Here is a 21,336-nt window from a genome sequence, read left to right as displayed (position 1 = left end):
GAACTGAAACTCCATCCAAAGATGGCAGGAGATCAAAGACTAGAAGATGCACTGAGAGGCTCTCGGCTCTCGGCTCTCAGAGAGACCTTTTAATGGAGTCTGGGCTCCTGGCAGCCTTACTCATAAGGGACCTGTTAGAAACAAGCCTTCTCATGGAAGTCCTAGTACTTTAGGCATCAACCTTCTGACTTTGGTCCTACCCCTGCTGTCTGAGTCCCTGATCCTCTTGGCTCTAGGGCTTTGCCCCAGGTCCTGGTCCTTTGGCTGTAAGCTTGATAACTCTTGTCTTTGGTCTTTCAGGGGCTGCTCTCTGAGACCCTGGGCCTTTTAAGGCTTGATGCAAGTCCTTCTCTTCTGCTCTTTCAAAGTAGAAAAACATGAGGTCTAGCTGTCACGGGTTGGGGTAGCAGCTCTGACTACCACATCCTGGTCCAGCTTCTAGTCCTCTTGCCTCCTCTCTACTGCTCAGTTAAAGCCTCCACCCCACAGCTGACTTTGTGGGTCAGCACATGACCCACATTCATTTTCCTGCTCTGTTTTGGTGAGTCCCAAAACTGGACCTGGGGGACGTGGTGGATGAGATGGCATTCTGAAGAGGAATTGGCCAGAAAACGGGAAGAGAAATGGAGATGTATCCTGGACAGAGAAGAGACCAGGTATCCTGACCCTCTCCTCCCCATTCCTAACCAAGGTTCAGTGAGCAAAGAAACTACTTTTTGGAGAAGTGAAGAGGGGCAATTATGGACCGAAAGTGGAAACAACCATAACCTGAACTCCTCTCACAGACTAATGCTGAGTCAAGCAATAGAGGTTCATAATGGTGAGTCTTCCTCCCTCAACTTTCCCCCTCCATTCTTCCTTAGTGTTAGCTTGGCACGGAAAGCAACTGACAGAACAATCAGAAATATCAGATAGCAGATTGTGAGGTAATCCTGGGAAAGCCTGGGAAACTGGAGCTGAGGCTGCCAGAGGGCAGGGAGGAATCCCAGGCAACTCATACCGTCTGACCCACACCATCCCTCCTCTGTATTGCCCCCCAGCAGCTGTGACCCTTGGGTGCCAGGGGCCAGAAGAAATGAGAACTTTCAGCTAATCAATTCATAAGATGCCTGAGAATTGCGAAATATGACTAATCAGGAACCACCCCCCTTCCCTGTTGGGATTCTAGGAGTCAGAGCTATGTAGGGAGTTAGTGCAATCATCATAGGCAGGAAACCTGATGATTGATCTCTTGGAGACCATGGTGAAATATAAGAGGACAGGGTCATTAAAATTTTTTCTACAGGGGGAAGTTTCATGCTGAAAGCTAAGTGCCAGAAGTCTTTTTAAAAATAATTTCTTATAGCTTTTTATTTACAAGTTATATGCATGGGGAATTTTACAGCATCGACAATTGCCAAACCTTTTGTTCCAATTTTTCCCCTCCTTCCTTTCATCCCCTCCCCCAGATGGCAGGTTAACCAATACATGTTAAATATGTTAAAGTATAAATTAAATACAATATAAGCATACATGTCCAAATAGTTATTTTGCTGTACAAAAAGAGTCAGACTTGGAAATAGTGTACAATTAGCCTGTGAAGGAAATAAAAAATGCAGGCGGGCAAAAATCGAGGGATTGGGACTTCTATGTAATGGTTCATAGTCATCTCCCAGAGTTCTTTCGCCGGGCGTAGCTGGTTTAGTTCATTACTGCTCCCTTGGAACTGATTTGGTTCATCTCATGCTGGAGAGGGCCACGTCCATCAGAATTGATCATCATATAATATTGTTGCTGAAGTATATAATGATCTCCTGGTTCTGCTCATTTCACTCAGCATCAGTCTGTGTCAGTCTCTCCAGGCCTTTCTGAAATCCTCCTGCTGGTCATTTCTTACAGAACAATAATATTCCATAATATTCATATTTCATCTGCTGAAATGGTTTACAGGATATGGCCATTGGACATGCTCTTCAAGGGCTAACTCGTCATTGGGAAGATGATCATCTACTTGAGAGCCCCTGGGTCTTCAGAAAGGGCTGAGGAATAGCTGCTTTATGAGGCCAGGAGAAATTCCAGGGTAGAATAGCAATCTATAGACAATGTACATCAATCTTTGATTCTGTCAGTTCTAAGGGATGATGGGAAATGATGGCAAAATTGGGTTGCCCAGAGTCTTTTATATCATTTCATGATGACTTGCTGGCCTGGATTTTGGATAACGGACAATGCTCTCACACTTTCCCAGTCACCGATGGAGGGAAGCAAGGCTGTGTGCTTGCTTCCATGTTTTGTAACGTATTTTCTGGATCTAACGTTGTCAGATTCTTTCAAAGGCAATTTCAATTTGAACTGTCTTAGAAAGCTTCCATTATGGGGATGGCTGCTTTGATCAGCTTATCTCAGCACAGTGAAACCTCAAGGCTGTAGTTGACCTTAACAAGGGAAATGCAGGCCTGAGAATAGTTGTAATCTGCCACCTGAGCATGGAGGGTGAGAGGCAGCAATTGTGCCCTCAGATCAACTCTAAAAACAGGTTGTAAACTTCAGACACTGGCCCATGGGGACTGGAAGAAGTGTCGCTCTGGTCTACCATGTGAGTGGTGCCATCTCTGGTCAGGGGATCGGGCAGGGGAGAGCCAAGCAGGTCAGGAAGGATTTCTTTATCTGTAGTGCAATGGTGTAGGGATGTGGGCTAGAAGCATGGGCCATGTAGGAGCATCCTAGTTTCCTCTTTTTATTATTGGCTCACCGTGAAAAGCAGCCTTGTTTCTAGTGGCTGGCAAAGTGCTCGTGATGTTCATGCCCTCTCCTGTTCTACTGCCCTTGGACCAAATCCTGATTCCCCTTGCCCTAGTTACAGACCTCCTCTGTCTGTTCTGCCTTGGTGAGCCCCTGGGCTGGGCTGGGGGAGGAGGATGGTGGGAGAAGAGCTTTTGGCTCACACACTGCGGGGTACAGAGATAGACCCTCGGTGCTGAGGCAGTGTTCTTGGACTGAGCAGGTCCCAGATCTCTCTGCCACCTGAATCTGCCTCTGTTCTTGTCATGGAGGAACTGGGGGAAAGAACCTTTAGGGGAAGCGGCTGGAGGGAGTTTGGAGTCATCGATAATCTGAGCTTCTCTTCCAGGGCCACACATCCCTCTTGTGTGGGCTGTATCATGTTTCCATGGAGATATGTAGACACATGTGCATGGTGTACATATGTGTTCAATGTGTATGTTTGTATGTGCATCAGTGCAGTGTGCATGCAGGTGTCTGCATGTGTGTGTGTGTGTGTGTGTGTGCCTGTGTCTATGTGCATGCAGTGACCTGTGAGCCTGTGTGCACACCAGTGTGAGCCTGGCTCTGTGCTTATCTACAAGAGTCTCTGCGGGTCCATTTGTTCCCAGGCCTGTGTGTTTGTGGGTGATTCTTTGTCTCCCCCCCTTCATTTCTTCACATTCACCATTGCCCTTAGGGCCCTCTGGGGCCCAGAATATCTCTGTGACCTGCACATGGACAGGCCTGAGGGGCTGGGTCAGGGGGCAAAGGGCAGCCCTCAGCCACCCTGCCAGGCTCTCATTTCCCTTGGGACATTGAGGTTGAGGGGGGATGGAGATCTCCATCCAGAACCTTCTGGGCCCAGCCATCTCCTGGTGACTGAGAGGTCAGTGGTAGCAACAGCTCTGGGGCTGGTGTCAGTCATGTGCCGGCCCCGCCTCAGAGGGAAATAGACCTTCTATTGCAGGCAGGCACCCTGGAGGCTCTGAGGTCCCTGAGCCGCAGAGACCTTACCCAGCATTCTCCCCAGTGTCTCTGCCGCTCTGTGAGGGACGCAGCTCCCCCCCTTTCCTCTGAGGGACGGTGCAATCAGGACATCAGAGGCTGAAGCCCCTGGGGTTGGGGGATGGTCAGAAGGAAGCCTGGGAGCAGAGCTGAGCTGCCAGGGACAGTTGGGGCACCAGAGGAAGCGAGCTTGGCCTGGGCTCTCCTGGCATTTTGAGGGGGCAGGAGAGCTTGGGACAGTGGTCTCCATGCTCAGAGACGCTGAGTCAGTGGCTAGGGAGTCTGCCAACCTGTGTGGGGATGGGAGGGCAGAGCAGGGCAGGACTAGACCAAGGGGAGTCTACCTGAGGGGCTGGGGAAGGGAGAGGTGTGGGGGTGGGGAAGATGCAACAGAAGTCATCTGTTCCCCTCTCAGTTTCCTTGTCAGCCTTGCCCATCAAGTGCTAAGCCCAAGATCTTTGTGCCTCCCAATATGGAAGCCAAGGGATACGGCAGCAAGAGGGCTGGGCCAGGAGTCAGGAGCCCCTCAATTCAAGTTTGGTCTGGGACACTTAGCAGCCTGTGGTTCTGGGCAAGGCAGGTAACCTTGGTCTTCCTTAATGTGCTTCTCAGTAAAATGGGGACAATCTGAGCACTCAGCACCCAGGCTGTGAGGATTCAATGGGATACTATCTGTCAAGTACTTAGCACAGCACCTGGCCCCTGGGGGCACTATACAAACACCAGGAGGTGTTATTATCAATAACTATGATGATCATCAATTCTGGTCCAGGAGGTGGAAGCCTCAGGCTCCTGCCCCAGTCACAGACTAGTCACGAACTGACCCTGGGGCTCTTCCTTCTTCCCTATCCCCTCCCCCACACCCATGCTCTCCCTCAGGATCTCGGCCCAGACCATCTCCCTGTGTCCAGCTGGGTCCTGTGTGGCTCTAGGGGAGAAGGGGCTCCTCTGGTGCAGGAGACTATCATCATCACAATCGGTTGGTGACATTCATTCTACTGAAGGCAGGGACACAGGAGCCCTTGCAAAAGAAGCATGGAAACATTTCTGAAACCAATTTCCCCCTGAAGTCTCTGCGTGCCCAGGACTCCAGGAGCTACAGCTGCGTGTACTACTACACTTCCCACCCACATGTCAGGTCGGAAGCCAGTGAGACCTTGGAGGTCTGGGTGACAGGTGAGAGAGCAGGGGCAGGACTGGGGGCCAGAGCAGGCCCCGGATTCTTGGGAGAGGTCGGTGTGAGGAGCCCTGTGAGCCCCGTGCAGGGGAGTGGGGGAGCCAAGGGAGGAGGCCCCGTGGGAGGGGCCGCCCTGGCCAATGTGACCGAGTTAGATGGAGGCAGGAGCAAACTTCACTCCCAGAGAATGAGCGAGGTGGGCATTGCTCCTGCAGGGAATTTCTGCAGCCTTTGGCCCGGAGGTGGCGCCCTGCCCGGAAGGGAGGTCAGCCCCGGGGCCTTGCTGGCACCTGCCGAGCTCACACCCCAGAGGGCACCCAGATGCTGTCAGGGAGGCCTTTGTAATGGAGCCCTGGGAACTCAGAGTGGGGGGTGGAGTAGTGGGGGCACTTTTCCCTCTGACACTGTGCAGGGTTGGAGTAGGGGTGAACTCCAGTGTTAATAGAAAAAAATAGAATTAAGTTCCCCATGAGAGGGAAAGAGTAAAGAAGGTCTGGGGGTGGGGGGAGAGAGAAAGAGTGGCAGGGGATCCCCCCAAGGCTCACTAACTCCTTGGAGACCTGGAGAGCTGTGGTCCCTGCTTTCTCCCACAGACAGCCTTCCCAAGCCCTCTCTCTCAGCCCGGCCCAGTTCCAAGGTAACCTCAGGGGACAACGTGACCCTCCTGTGTCAGGGACCATCCCGAGGGGTGGAGTTTGCTCTGTACAAGGATGGAGAGAAGTTGCCTGTGAGCACCAGTGAGCCCACCCAGCACGGGGCAGAGTTCCCCTTGATCCACGTGAACATCAACCAGGCTGGAGAGTACAGGTGCTCTTATCTCCTTGGGAGAGACAGCCCTGTCCTGGCCCTGCCCAGTGATCCCCTGGAACTCATAATACAAGGTGAGGGCTGGATGCCTGAAAGTCCATCTGAAGAATGACCCAGGGAAATTATATCCCTTCTGGCAAAACCCACTAAGACCTAATGTTGTGAGAATGAAATAAAGCTTTCATTAGGTATGATGTAGCTATGTTAATTACTCTGATACAATATTACTCATTCTGAACATTTTGGTTCCATCTGCTGAATTTGTGAGAAAGGAGGGGATGTAAAGGAAGGAATGAGAATTGAAATAGCTCAGATGCCTGTACTGAGGTGGGCTGGTGGGTTTTCCTGTAATGCATTCGTTCCCCATTTTAATCACCTCTTTTTTTTATTTAATAGCCTTTTATTTACAGGTTATATGCATGGGTAACTTTACAGCATTAACAATTGCCAAACCTCTTATTCCAATTCTTCCCCTCCCTTCCCCTCCCCTCTCCCCCAGATGGCAGGATGACCAGTAGATGTTAAATATATTAAAATATAAATTAGATACACAATAAGTATACATGACCAAACCGTTATTTTGCTGTACAAAAAGAATCAGACTCTGAAATATTGTACAATTAGCTTGTGAAGGAAATCAAAAATGCAGGTGGGCATAAATATAGGGATTGGGAATTCAATGTAATGGTTTTTAGTCATCTCCCAGAGTTCTTTCTCTGGGCGTAGCTGGTTCAGTTTATTCCTGCTCCATTGGAAATAATTTGGTTGATCTCGTTGCTGAGGATGGCCAGGTCCATCAGAACTGGTCATCATATAGTATTGTTGTTGAAGTACATAATGATCTCCTGGTCCTGCTCATTTCACTCAGCATCATTTCGTGGAAGTCTCTCCAGGCCTTTCTGAAATCATCCTGTTAATAGCCTTTTATTTACAGGTTATATGCATGGGTAACTTTACAGCATTAACAATTGCCAAACCTTTTGTTCCAATTTTTCACCTCTTACCCCCCATTCCCTCCCCCAGATTAATCACCTCTTTTTTAAAGTTGAACTCAAAAGTCACCATCTTTTGTTCCTATCAGTGACCTCTCAGCCTTTTAATGTTTTCTTCTTTCTTAAACATTCTTAGATTACTTGGACTCATTGCTCATTTCCCTTCTTCTCTTATTACTTGATATATTCCCTGCTATTAAGGTTCAAGAAAATTTCCTTTTAATTTTTGTATCTCTAATGTCTGTCACCCAGCTTTACAATTTTTTTTAATGATTATAACTTTTTATTGACAGAGCCCATGCCTGGATAATTTTTTACAACATTATCCCTTGCATTCACTTCTGTTCCGATTTTTCCCCTTCCTCCCTCCACCCCCTCCCCCAGATGGCAAGCAGTCCTATACATGTTAAATGTGTCACAGTGTATCCTAGATACAATCTATGTGTGTAGAACCAAACAGTTCTCTCGTTGCTCAGGGAGAATTGGATTCAGAAGGTCAAAATAACCCGGGAAGAAAAACAAAATTGCAAACAGTTTACATTCATTTCCCAGTGTTCTTTCTTTGGGTGTAGCTGCTTCTGTCCATCCTTGATCAATTAAAAGTTAGATCTTCTCTTTGTCAAAGAATCCACTTCCATCAGAATACATCCTCATACACTATTGTTGCTGAGGTATATAATGATCTCCTGGTTCTGCTCATTTCGCTCACCATCAGTTCATGTAAGTCTCGCCAATCCTCTCTGTATTCATCCTGCTGGTCATTTCTTACAGAACAATAATATTCCATAACATTCATATACCACAATTTACTCAACCATTCCCCACTGATGGGCATCCATTCATTTTTCAGTTTCTAGTCACTACAAACAGGGCTGCCACAAACATTTTGGCACACACAGGTCCCTTTCCCTTCTTTAGTATCTCTTTGGGATATAAGCCCAGTAGTAGCACTACCAAGCTTTACAATTAAAAGGGCCTTCATTAATGTATTGAAATCCATTGATCACCACCCGAAATGAATATTACAAGGAAAGCAAATCAAAACATTATTGCTAAATTTTGAAACCCCCACATCAAAGAGAAAATTTTACATATAATAAAAATCCCCAACAATTCAAATATGCTGGAGGTACAATTAGACTCACACAAGACCTAACAGTGGCCTCAATAAAATCCTGGAATATTGTATATTACCAATCAAAAGAACTAGGGTTGAGGCTGAAAATATTATATCCCATGAAAATAATAATAATAGTGAATGAAAAAAAGAACATTCAGTGAGCTGTCCAATTTCCAGTATTTTATTTCAAACAAATCTGAATTCAATATAAAATAAGGGCAAACATTGAAGACTAATTTCAAGGGACTCAATAAGAACAAACTTTATGTTTTATACATGGAAAGGTAAACCATATGTCTAAGATGATCATTAGTGATTGGGTGGTCCAAAAGAAAGATTGGAGTGGAGCTGAGTATGATGTGATTTTTACAAAGCAAAATCATGTAAATGTAAAGGTAAAACACAATAATTATGCTACATGAATGAGGTGTGAAAACAAGAACCAACCCAAAAGAATTAAGTGGAGTGGAGGGCTAGTGGTTCTGAAATGCTATTCACATAGAGAATAGGTTAAAGAGAGAATATATAATACATATGTGCACCCCATACACAAATATATATATATATATATATATATATATATACACACACACATATCTAGAAAATTATAACAAATTTTATAAATTTATAAAGGAATTTTTTTATTTATAAAGGAATTTTTTTCCTTCTCTCCAAAATTTATAAAGGAATAAGTGGGGGAAAGAATAAGATAAGGCATAAAAGTTTGTTGAATTGAGTCAGCTTATCAAAGCCTTTGCTTGAAATTCTTCAGCTTTCTATCTTTTCCTTTTATTCCTATGCCTTTCAATTTAGATATCCTACAAAAACCATGGAATTTTCCATTTGGAAGGTACCTGCTTGGACAGAGCAATGCTTAGTCCCTCTTCCTGACCCTCCCCTTTTTGTCCATGGATATCTTTGATCTGGTGTCTAGGAGATCTTGTTTATTTTTTTCCCCTTCATTAATTTTCTCTACTAGTTCCTGTTTTGCCTGGATTAGTGATCCACCACTTCCTTCCCAGAGAAGCTGAGGCTGAGGTCCTCTCCCCAATTTCCTCTTTATATAGAAAAAAAGATGGCTGCAAAAGAGAAGGAACATGACCACACAATGGAATTGTGATTGTCTCTTCCTTGTCCAGATTGGATAAAAAGAACATTCATGTATTCTACATTTCTCACTCCCTCCTTGATTATGTCTTCTCAGATACTCTACTATGCTGTTTTCCTTTCCTCCCTCTTGTGTTACCATTCCTTCTTTCTTTCTTTCCAATACAGACACCACAAAACTATATACAATTCTTTTATTTATGTATTTTACTATTTCTGACTCTTTGAGACTGTTGTGTTCTGAAATGTTACTGGTTTCTTTTTCCCCTACCAGAACAGAGAGACATTTTCATTCCTTGACATTTTGGCAGCTATATTTACTGTTCCTCAGATTCTCTTGATTCCTTGCTAAAGTTTTGAAATTTCTCTGCCAATCTATTTATTCTCTTTCCATTGAGAGCTCTCATTCTATTAAAAATAGCTTGTTTAATTTCTTCCGGGTACTCCTATAGTCCTTGTACTGAAGATGTATTTTCCCCTAAGGAGCTGTCTGTATTCCTACTTGTCCAATTACTATCTTCTAGTTTTCCTTGGGGGCATCTCTATAATGTATCTTCCTAGCTTTCTGCCTTTCTATTTATTTCTATCTCCAGTCTCAGTTTCTAATTTGGAACCTTGTTCCAGTATAGATTCTGCTGTGTCCTCCGTTCTTAGATGGGGTGGTCATGTGTAAGGTCATCCTTATCTTGATCTCAGCAGCTCCTGTCGGGGGCCTTATCTTCTCTTTTTGTGCTTGAGATCAGAGTTGTGGAAGTATAGAGAGCCCCTGCTCCAAGGTCTTTAACTAACTATTCTCAGTCATGGCATTACTATGCTCTTTTGCTCCCTAGTGGCTTCCCTCATTAGGACACTGCCATTGTTTTCCAACCTTTTTTGCCTGAGCTCATGTGGCCCTCCTGGAGGGACCTTTTCACTATCTTGGGTTTTAGGGAAGCCTTTTATTGTATTCTTGGTGGAGGCTAGTTGAATCAACATCCCAATTTTCTTTTAATTTCTTTACCAATAAAATGAATCTGGTATACTATTTTTAATTAATTGCTAGAGCATTTATGAAATTACCTAGTTTCTTTTATTTTCTTTTATATCACCATTGAATTAGAATTCGCAGATTTTCTTTATTAGACACAGTGACTTAGAACAAGAAATCTCAAACTCATTAGTTACTTATGAAGCTACTCTTGAAGTTGGTATCACCCCAGAAATCTTTTTTCTCTTGGAGAATACTAGATAAAGCGATCATACCATTTGGGGAACCATGTTACCTATTTTCTTCATAATAGATTAGGGTTCAGGTAGCCATGTCTTTGGATCTTCCTCTCACACATAATTCAAAGACTTGACTTTTATGGTTCTGTCTTTCAGTTGGGCCAACTTTCTTTTTAAAGGCCACTGGGATGAGATTAATCTTGGTCAGCCAGTTATTAGAAATTCCCTTTGTTTCATCTGTTGTGTTTAAGTAAGATCATTGCTCTATTATCTTGTAAAGATGGCTGAGGGGACAGCTAGCAGGTGCAATGGATAGAACACCAGCCCTGGACTCTGGAGGACATGAAATCTGTCCTCAGACAACACTCACTAGCTGTGTGATCCTGAGCAAGTCACTTAACCAATTGCCTCATCTAAAAAAACAAACAAACAAATAAACCAAAAAGATGGCTGAGAAATTTTTTCAATTTGATCAGAGACAAATAATAGATTGGATATCCATTTAGTTTATTTATGAAACCCTATGTCAATTCTGTTGTCAAGTTTTTGACGACAATACTGTGAATTAATCCAATCCTTCCTTGACTTCTCCTTTCCCCATTTCCAGCCCTACCTGTGTACTACTTACATTTAAGTATGAATTTCCTTAGATGAGCTTATTGTCATATGGGAGGAAAATTCAGAAAATACTCAATTGAATATTGGTATCTTAGTTTCCAGGAATACTTTGTAACCAGAAATTATTCCTAGTCTCTATTGGAGCCCAAAAAGTGACAAAAAACAGTTTTTAAAGTGGAGAATTGCTCTGAGCAATTTTGAATGATTTTTTGCTGCACAATACCATTGGTCTCTTACTTTTTCCATTGAAATCCTTTTCAAAGGCCCCATGCTAAATATTCATCAAAGAATGGCACTTTTAATGTCTAGTATTATTAGATGGGATCTTATTTATGTCTTTTATTTTTTACATTAGCAGCTTTCCCCAGTGTTCTGTTTCATTTCCTCTCTAAGAGTCATTCTATACAACAAATGGTACTTTTGCAAAAGAAAGTGAAGAGGGAAAAAAAAGCGTAACTCAGGAATACAATGGAAAAGTCTGAAAATACGTGCATTTTATAATACTTGTGGATCTCCCATCTCTATAAAAAAGTGGGATGGAAATATAATCTCATGCCTCTTTTCACAAGCCTTTTATACATTTTATAATTTTACAAGATTCATTTAAAAAATTATCAGGGCATATCTCTATTTGTATTGTTGGCTTTGCTGATTTTGGTCTGCATTAGTTCATGTAGTTTTTTTTTTGAGGGGGGTGCTTCTCTATGTTCATCACGTTTTTCATTTCTTATAACATGATTATATTCTGTTATATTCACAATTTTTAAATAATTTCTTAATTCATGGACATATCCTCTGTTTTTGATTCTGTTCTCACACAGTGTTTATATATATATATATATTCTTGTCGGTGGCCTCCTTGGGGTATAATATCTCTAGGTAAACAAAAATTGATAGTTTTACTCACTGTATTTGCATAATTCCACATTGTTTTCCAAAATATTTGTACTAATTCTCAGTTCCAATGTCTTTTGTTTTTACACACACACACACACACACACACACACACACAAAACAAAAAACAAAACAAAACATATATCCATGTGTGTACATGTGCATCTTGGATACCAAACCTATTTTCAAAGTTACTCGGCTTTTCTTTTCTTTTCTTTTCTTTTCTTTTCTTTTCTTTTCTTTTCTTTTCTTTTCTTTTCTTTTCTTCTGAGGAAATTGAGATTAAGCACCTTGTCCAGGGTCACACAGCTAGGAAATGTTAAGTATCTGACATCACATTTGAACTCAGGTCTTCTTGACTTCAGGGCTGGTGCTCTATCCACTGCGCCACCTAGCTGCCCTCTTTGTTTTCTTTTGTTCTTTTCTGTGTACTTTTTGATTTTTTTTTCTCTTCCCTCCCCCTTACTACCCTAAAGAACACTACAACTAAACATGGAAATATATACTTCTAGAGATATCTATAAACATGCAGACATATATACATATATAGGCACTCATAAACATATATAAAAGACTGTACTATGATAATTTCCTATTATTTGTTTCTCCAAAGATGGATAACATCTTTCTTCATAAGTTAAGTTTTTCCATGTTTTTCTAAATTAACCAACTCAACATTTCCTATACCACAACAGTATTCCAACCCAACTGTGTCCTATTTGAGTGATTGTTTATGAAATATTTTCTCTCACACACAATTTTCTGCATTCCTTCTATTCTTGGCTATTAGGTTTTATTTGTACAATAAAATTTTAATTTACAATAATCAAAATTTTCCTTTTTTACACTCCAACAACCTTATAATATAATGAAAGGTCTGATATTGCTAAATCTACTTTTTTACATCTTTTATCCCTGGTTTCTTTGAAGTTCCTGATCTTTTTTTCCCTTAACTCAGTAAAACAATTTTAGAATGATTTAATTAGGATGAAATTAGATAAATAGATTAGTTAGGTAAATTGCAATTTTAAAAATCATATTGGCTTTAGCTACCCATGATCAATAAATATGATATTAATTATTTAGACCTGAGTTTATTTGTATAAAATGGGTTTTATTTAAATGTCAACACAGTTACTATGTCTATTTTGGCAGGTATGCACTCAGGTATTTTTTAATGTGCATTTTAAGTGGTCTAAAACAATATTGAATAATCTTGCTACTGACACATATTGTAGTTTCTCTATTTTTCACTTTTGATTAAATCTTTTAACTTCAACTTTATCTGAGATCATGATTGATATCACTGCTTTTTTACATACTAAATTCTGCTCCTGTCCTTTATTTCAGATAGATGTATGTCTCATTTTTATAATGTTTCCTGAAAGCAGCACATTGTTTAATTTGACTTTAAAATATGCTATCCATTACCATTTTATGGGTAAATTCATCCCATTCACATTCTAAATTACAATTAATTGTTGTGTGTTTTCCTGTTTCCTATTTTTCCTCTCAAGTTTTTTTTACCCTATTTACCTTATTCTTCCTTACTCCTCTGCTTTATTTCTACCCACCATTTTGTGCCTTCTTCAAAGAAAGTCCAGCAAGAAGTAAGTATTTTACAAGGTCACCTAGTGAAAGGTGTATTAAGAAATAATTTTCAGTTGGATATATCACAATCTAGTGTATTCTTGGAAAGTAGGATTGATGGAATTGAGGGATTGAGACAATTTTTTCCCCCAATTTTTCCTCAGGGGAAAATGAAACTTTGAGCAATTTGTCAAGGGCTAGGGACAGTCTCTAGTATTCCTCAAGACATTTTGTCAACAGAATTCCAAATCCTTTTCTTTAGGTGGTTGCTTCAGAGTCTTAAAAAATGTTTTATTTAATTTTAAATTTATGAAATAAAACAAGAATTTCTGTAATGTAGTACAATAGAAAAAATAATAGCATATGAAACTGCAAATCTATTAAGTACAATTTGCTATTCCTTTTAAATATATAATTGTATAAGTGTATATGTGACTAAATATATTTATAATTTTATTTAACACTATATATAATAATTATATAAACATACAATATGATAAAATAAGAATATGTAAATTTATTTTTTCCCTTCTGCCCCACTGTAGAAATGGCTATAATTAGTCACATATATACATACAAAATCATTTTATACATGCTTCTACTTAGCAGTTCTTTGTCTGGATGTAAATAGAATCTTTTTTCCTATGTCCTTTGTAGCTAATTTAGGTATTAAAAATAGTTGATTCCCTTCAGAAGACTTTCAGTGCTCCAGGTACATTTATTCCATTAAAACTTACAGAGTCCAGCTTAACCACAAGTTATACTCCCAAGACACGTTTGAAAGGCAATCAGAGATTTGAATTCCTTGACCGTCTACCTCTGATTTTTAAAGGCTACATCACGTTCATTTCTCTTTAGCTTAAAACACTCACTTGTCCATCTCTCCTAGATGCCCTGTGCATAGAAATTTAGTTTTGGAAGAAGACTCAATATAATGTATTTTCTGTCTTCTTTTGGCATGTCAGAGAACTTCTTGTGAAAAATGGCTCATCTCCCAAGCTCATATTACTCTTCTCCATGCTTTCTCCACTGCTGGGATGCTTCTCTCATGTTTCTCCTTAGTGTCCCTTCATCCCTGTGTGAAAGACACTTTCTGGCATCACCCTCAGGGTTCATTCCTCTTCCCCAAAGCTTCTCTTCTTCATATCTTCTGAAACACACAGAGTCAGGATGTGACACTGAATGAAGAAAGCAGAGGTTTATGTATACTTGTTATTAGAACAGTAGCTTGAAGGGAAGGAGTGAGCTGGAACCTGACTCAGAGACTTAGGATGCGGTGAGACCTCATAACGTTATTGTGAGCCAGACCTGAGTATGATCAGATATTCCACCTATGGGGAACAACTCAAGACAACAAGAATCCTCAGCCTCCCAGATCCCTACACTGCTCCCCATTGTCTCTTTTTCCCTCCCCTGCATCTCCTCCTTTATCCTCAGACAAGGATCTCATCAGGCCAGATATCCCACTCGAGTTCTTCAGTTGGAGACCTCAGAATGAACTAGCTCTCTAAACAAAACAATCCTGGAATCATTCCTATATCCTGGTCCAAACTTTCGGAGACTCCCACAGCCCAGATTTAACTCAGAGAACAAGAACATAATCATACCCAACCTGACATAGCTGCCAGCCCAGATGTTGACAAGTAAGTCTAAAATGATCCTGATGGGCAGCTCATGAATCAACTTTTAGCTATATTATAGAGGCAGAGAGATCAGGTCTCTTCAATCTCTTTCAGAGTGTGTGTGTGTGAGGCTCAGAGATGTGAGAAGAGAAAGATGGTGACAATGTGTGGGAGGTAAGATTGAGAAGGTGACTGCCTTAAGCTAGCTGCTTCAGGGAGCAATGACTTGAAAAACCCATTCTTCCCCTCCTCCAAATATTTTGGGAACAACGACATGGTTTTTAATTGAGAGGGTCCTGTGGCAAGATGCCAGGCAGCAGGCAAGAATCATATATAAAATTGAGAGAGGATAGATAAAATTCAATGTGATATGACAAAAGCTATGAGAACAAAATTGAGTCAATAAGATGAAGTAAATAATAATATTGTTATCATTTGTATTTTCTGCCAAGCACTTTAAAATTATCTTTATCCTCACTCTGGGAGGTAGATGCTATAATTATTTCTATTTTATAGATGAGGGATCTAAAACAAAGTGACTTGCCTAAGATCATACAGCTATGAAATATCTGAGGTTGGATTGGAAATTCAGTCTTCTTGCCTCCAGGTCCAGAATTCTATGTAGTGTGTCCCCCACTTATTTCAATAAAACACATTTGCTGTTTAAAAACACTAAGATCAAAAACTGACTTGTAAATCAGGTATTCTCTGAAAATCGGTATTAAAAGATGATCTAGACAGATCTTCTAAACAAATCACCAAGGAAAATGACCAAATTCTATCAATCAGAAACAGGGAAATAGAATGTTTCAGCCATTTCCTGAAAGAATCCCCCCAAATGATAACTCATGAGAACAATAGAGATATATGTTTCTGAGAGTTTTCCAGAATTGATATCAAGGATGTCGTCAGCAAATGATTGCTCATTTTTTGGTTATTTGTGTTCATGTGATTGCTTTGATTTAAGGGGACATTGATAATAACCTAGAATTAATATTCAAGTAGCAATTTTAGGTTTCTTGAAGTCTTTACAGATACTATTCTTTTTAATCCTTACAACAATCCTTAGTGCTAAAGGCTATCATTATCCCCATTTTCTATGAGAAGAAACTGAGACTGAGCCAGGAATATATGGCTGTTAAGCATCTGAGGTGCTATTTGAACTCAGGTCTTTCTGTTTCGGAGTCCAATATGCTCTTTAACTTGAAATTGAAAGCTTTGAAGGGCACTAAGAAGTTAAGATGATTGGTCCAAGGCGAGTCAGCCAATATTTATTTGATTCAATAACTGAACCAATTCTTCCCAACAAGGAGATCAACTCTATCTATTATATACCACAGTTGCCTCTAACTAGAGAAATCTGTCATAAAAAGTAAGCTAAATTGGCTACATGGTGAGAATGAGCAGTAATTGGGAACAAATTTTGCATTCCATTGATATTATTGAAATATTGAAAGAATATGTGGAATATAGTCATCATGTGGTAAACACATCCTCTCAGTTAGCAAAGGATGTCATTTCCCCTTCAATAGCATCTCCACTTCTGTCCCATTCTTTCTGTCTATCCTTCTCCCCCACTTATGATTCTTGTTATCTTTCCCTGTTGAACTATTATAGTGGTGTCCTTGTTGGTCCCATTCCCCCAAATTCTTCGCTTCTCTTTTATAGTTTCTTTAGCAATGCCAGGATGATGATAGTGATGATCATGATGTTTTTCTACTACTAAATTGTAGTTCTGACCATATCACTCATTCTTCTAGAGAGATAAATTTTAGTGGCTTTCTATTTCCATGTTTGACTTTTAAAACTCTTCACTATCAGGAGTGATTAACTAGTGTTTTAGAGTTATTAGTTTATATCCTACTTTTATGACACTTTGGGATGTCAAATTGACTTAAAAATATTTCCCAACTCCATGTCTTTGTAGTGGTAGGAAGATACTTTCTCCTTACCTCCACTTTATGGAACCAATGTGCTCCTTCAGAAATAGATTCAATCAACTAATAGAGGAGTAATTTCCTGATTAACCCAGAAACTAGCAAACTCCTTACTCATATCACCATCATAAGTAATTATGTAATATCTACTCTGGATTACTGTATCAAATTTAACTTTAATTTGAAGATTGAGTCTACCTCAGGCACTAAGGATAAATTCAGTAGTAAATTATTCCTACTGGAATTGTTCAGAGCCTCCACAGTGTATGTACCATTAATAATCAGCCAGTAAACAATAGCATAGCAAAAATACTAACTCCTCTCCTCAAAACCTCCTCCCAGCAAAATAAAAAAAAAATACCAACAAACTGGAGTGTAATCTCCTAAAAATACACATAATGTCTGTCAGCTCAAATTTAGCTAAGAACAGTAGTAAGGAATATGTATACATTATGAAATGAACATGGATATGAGGACATGTGTGTATGTGTGTGTGTGTGTGTGTGTGTGAGAGAGAGAGAGAGAGAGAGAAACAAGAGAGAGAAAGAGAGAGACAAATAGAGACAAAGGCAGATGAGAGAGAGAAAAGAGAGGAAAGAGAAAAGAGAGAGAGGTGGGGAGATACAGAAAAACAGTGACAGAGACAGAAAGAAAGAAAATGAGAAAGATAGAGACCGAAGAAAGACTGAGAGAGACAGATGAAGAGAGATACAGACACACAGAGATAGACATACAGAGAGAGACAGAGACTGAAGAGCACACCAAGCACCATTATGTTCAATATGTGCCTTTTGTGGAACAAGCCTAAGATGGGAGATATAAATATTCCATTCCTCAGTCTCAGTTCCCAGGATCTCCCATAATGTGATAGTCTCATTGTGCTATTCAGCAGTATATATAAAATCTTATCATCTAGTCCACAAAAATCCATTTATTGTGCTTGACCAGGAAGAGCTAATTAGGACAACCTTGATTGAACTTCCTAGTAGAATTCCTCCATTTCCTTCCCTTGATTTCTTCGTTTACTTCCTTGTATATGAAAAATTAGAAAAATAATTAAAGGATGGTGATCACTCTCCAGTATTATCCCCTAAAGTGCAATTTTTTTCAAAAGAATTTATTTATCTGTTTTGGGTTCTGTTCATCAATTGTTGTGATTATTGTTTGGCCAGCTGAGTTTTATATGTTTTTGGTGCTCTTTTGTCATTAAAATTTCTGATTTCTACCTGTCTTTTAATTATAGCTTAGAAAGATATAGTTAAAAGATAGAACTGACACCCAATTGTTGGGTGTCTGATTCGTCCCTCTCTGATACAGATAGCTTTAAAAAAAAAGATTTTCCAGGTGCAATTGTTTCAAGACACTGTAATGCACTTTGCTGATAATTTGGATTTTCAGAGAGTAGTTTTTACTAAACATAGTTTTATTGTACATAGTCAATAAGCAAGGAAACCAACAAACCTCCATGAAATAATTACCGTGTTCCAGGCACTATGACTTATGTTCTACTTAGGATTCTGCTGCACTCTCAGTTTCTTAAGTTTATGAAATGTTTGATTTTCATTTGTGTCTTTCCTATTTAGCATACATAGTACCAGGCACATGGCAATCATAGAAGAAATCCTTTGAGGTAATGAGATGGGATAGAATAAAAAAGTTAGGAGAAAGAAGGGAAATTCAGTTTCAGCCTGAGACAGGGGATTGGGTAGAGAGGGAAATCAGAAACTACAATGGGTTTTAAATATCCTGTATGCTCAAGAGGAAGCAGTAGATAGTCAGAATCAGCTTTGGGTTTTTAAATTTTATACTAACCTCAGCTACGGTTTCTCTGCTGTACGTGACTGTGGCTAGGTCTAGTTGGTTTCTTTTTCTATAAATGAGGATACCCTAGTTACAACTTGAGGTTTGAATAAGGGAAGTGGTTTACACCTTAAAGAATTTTTCTTTACCCTTTGAATCCAAAAGAGGAAGAGAAGAATGAAATCCTCAGCTCTGCCCATTCCCATTCCAAGTCAAGCCCTTGTTGATGATTAAGATTCTGCATCCTTCTCTTGCAGGTTTCTAGCACAAATTATTCTTCTCCTTATGGGCTTGGTCTCCAGGAGAGAACATCAACCTGAAGTTTGGATGCACAAAACTCAGGAAAATCTTGCTAATTTCTCACTACAGCAGAGATTAGCAGAGAGATTAGCACAGAGATTAAGGAGAGTGACTTCCTCCTGCCTTTGATATATTAAGACCTTGGGAATTTAAGATTTATTGGCTATTTAATGATACTTACCCAATCCAGCATCCATAACCTATGAGGGCTCCCAAGGGTCTCCTGTTTCTGGTGTGGATTCCCTGTACTCTGGCAGAACTCTGACCTTCATTCAAAGGAGAGGTCAGATGCAAGTTAGGTCATCATCCTCATGATGTTGTTCCTCCTCTTGGAAAATGAAGGAAGAACCAGGGTAACAATAGCAAATGCTACCTTCTACATGAGGACTTTCAAACCTTATGTCCTCTGGAAAAAGCCCCGTCTTCTTCAAAGAGTTCTTCCATAGTATCATGACAGTTCAGATAGCAGGTCACTGAGGGAAGCTAGCCTAGATTCCAAGTAATTAGCTATTAATCCAATTTATTAATTAAATTATTAATTTTTACTTAATCAATTTAATTAATACAAAGGAAGTTCTCTCACTACCATTCTTGGATTAATGGGAGAAAAAACCCCAAAATACCCAGCAAGTTTTTCTTCCTTTAGGACCTGAATTCTAGTAATGGCACTGCCCTGGATAATCTCTTCAATCCAGGTTTTAGTTTCCTCTATTATAAAGGGAGGGGTTTAGGGTCAATGATCATTAATATTCCTTTTGGCCTCAAATCTATAGTCCTCTAAGGTCAGGATCTGAAAAATTGATATTTGGATTTTGCAGACAGTCACAAAATATCAAAATTTTCTCCTTTTTGTTGAGAATGAATTTATTTTGCAGTTTTAGAAATATTTAATTTGAATCCAACGAAATATCTGTGCTACAATCGACCTAATCACCTGATGAAATTGTAGTGGGGGAACTTATTGTCAAGGGCCAACCCTTGAAACAAGCACGGAGTTTCTCCATACACTGGCAATTAAACACATGCAATTTTGAAAGTCTGATCCATCCAAGATGTCACAGGCATTATTGCAGTGAGGGGAAGAACTATTGCTAATTAAATTCAGAGCTGGTAGGACTGGAGATTCAGGAGGCAACTACTCAGGCATTTACCCAAGCTTATGAAGACTTTCCTTAGAAGATTGAATAGATGAGAACAATTTGTTCCAACAGCCACAAAGGCAGCTAAAACAGGCATTGTTGAGCATGTAAAGCTTGGTTAGACATTTCAGGTGCCAGGATCATTCATTGCATCCTGAGCCATTGCCCATCCTATTGCCTTTTGGTCTGCTACTGGACTTCAGTGACTGGAAGAGAGTGAGAGGGTGATTACTATGTGCAACCCCGCTCCATTTGAATTTGAGTTCATGTACTAGTCAAAACATCACCTCGTGATTGGACCTGTTCAAAAATAAAGGAAAAACAACTCAGGAGTTTGTTTTGCACAAAGTTGATTTCACCTTTTGATCTACACCTCCTTCTTTAGCTCTTTTTATTTTTTTTTTGCAGGCAGTGATATCTGTGAGCTGCCCAATGTATCAATGAACACATAGTTCCTCCAGATACCAAAATGAGCTCCAAATGAACACGTGATTGAGATAGTAAAGGCCATTTCATGCATGGATTAAAAATGCAAAGAAGATATGTCCTTTCTGAGGTATGATTGGGGAAGAAACATGCCCAGAAAAGGAAGAAAATGTATCACTGGGGGAGAGTGCGACAAGTTCATTTATGTTACATAAACTCAAACTCTTCTATAGAAACAAAACCAAAGAAGCTAAAATTAAAAGGGAAATAATAAACTCAGAAAAGCTTTTCATCAAGTTTCTTTAATCCAATTCTCATTTTCAAGATATATAAAGAATTGATTAAAATTTATAAGATCAAGAATCATCCCTCAATTGATACATGAATTACTGACTTATTAAAAGTTTTGGAATAGAATATTGAAATATACTTTTCAAAGAAAGAAATCTAGTTTATTAACAGCCATATTAAACTATACTCAAAATCACTTATAATTTTTTAATGGTCCCCACATTTTCTGCACCTTCCCTCCATCACATACACATGAAGTAGAAAGTTTTATATTAAAAAAAATGGATGGGTGAAAAAGTGCTAATGTAACATTTTTTCCTTGTAAGCTTTATTTCCATAGGTTGGAGGGAAAGAACCATATCTTAAGCATGGTCAAAGATTTACCAGTGTTTCCATATGAAATCTTACCTAACTGACCTTTCAGAGGACATCTACCAAAAGGAGAGGCAGAAGCTAGAGGAAAGCAGAGCATGTTAGTACTATCAGTAGCGAGAAGATCTTAGACTCAGGAAAAATCATTATCTGGGAAACAAAATCTTAATAAAAATGTAAAGCTCCAAGCA

At 39.9% G+C, this 21,336-nt stretch overlaps 1 protein-coding gene across 1 annotated transcript in view; it reads left to right on the top strand.

Moving 5' to 3' along the window:
- The first annotated feature begins 326 nt into the window (after nucleotides 1-326).
- The window catches only part of LOC111720133 (T-cell-interacting, activating receptor on myeloid cells protein 1), a 42,326-nt gene continuing 21,316 nt past the window's right edge, over nucleotides 327-21,336 (top strand). The window contains exons 1-2 of the mRNA XM_023501031.2: nucleotides 327-820; nucleotides 20,465-20,612. The gene's annotated coding sequence lies outside the window, so the exon portion shown is untranslated. The remainder of the gene's footprint in view (nucleotides 821-20,464; nucleotides 20,613-21,336) is intronic.

The sequence above is a fragment of the Sarcophilus harrisii genome, chromosome 3 (assembly GCF_902635505.1).
Source record: "Sarcophilus harrisii chromosome 3, mSarHar1.11, whole genome shotgun sequence".
In the NCBI taxonomy this organism is placed as follows: Eukaryota; Metazoa; Chordata; class Mammalia; order Dasyuromorphia; family Dasyuridae; genus Sarcophilus; species Sarcophilus harrisii.
The sequence above is the reverse complement of the archived record's forward strand: the minus strand, read 5'-3'. Positions and strand labels throughout refer to the sequence as shown.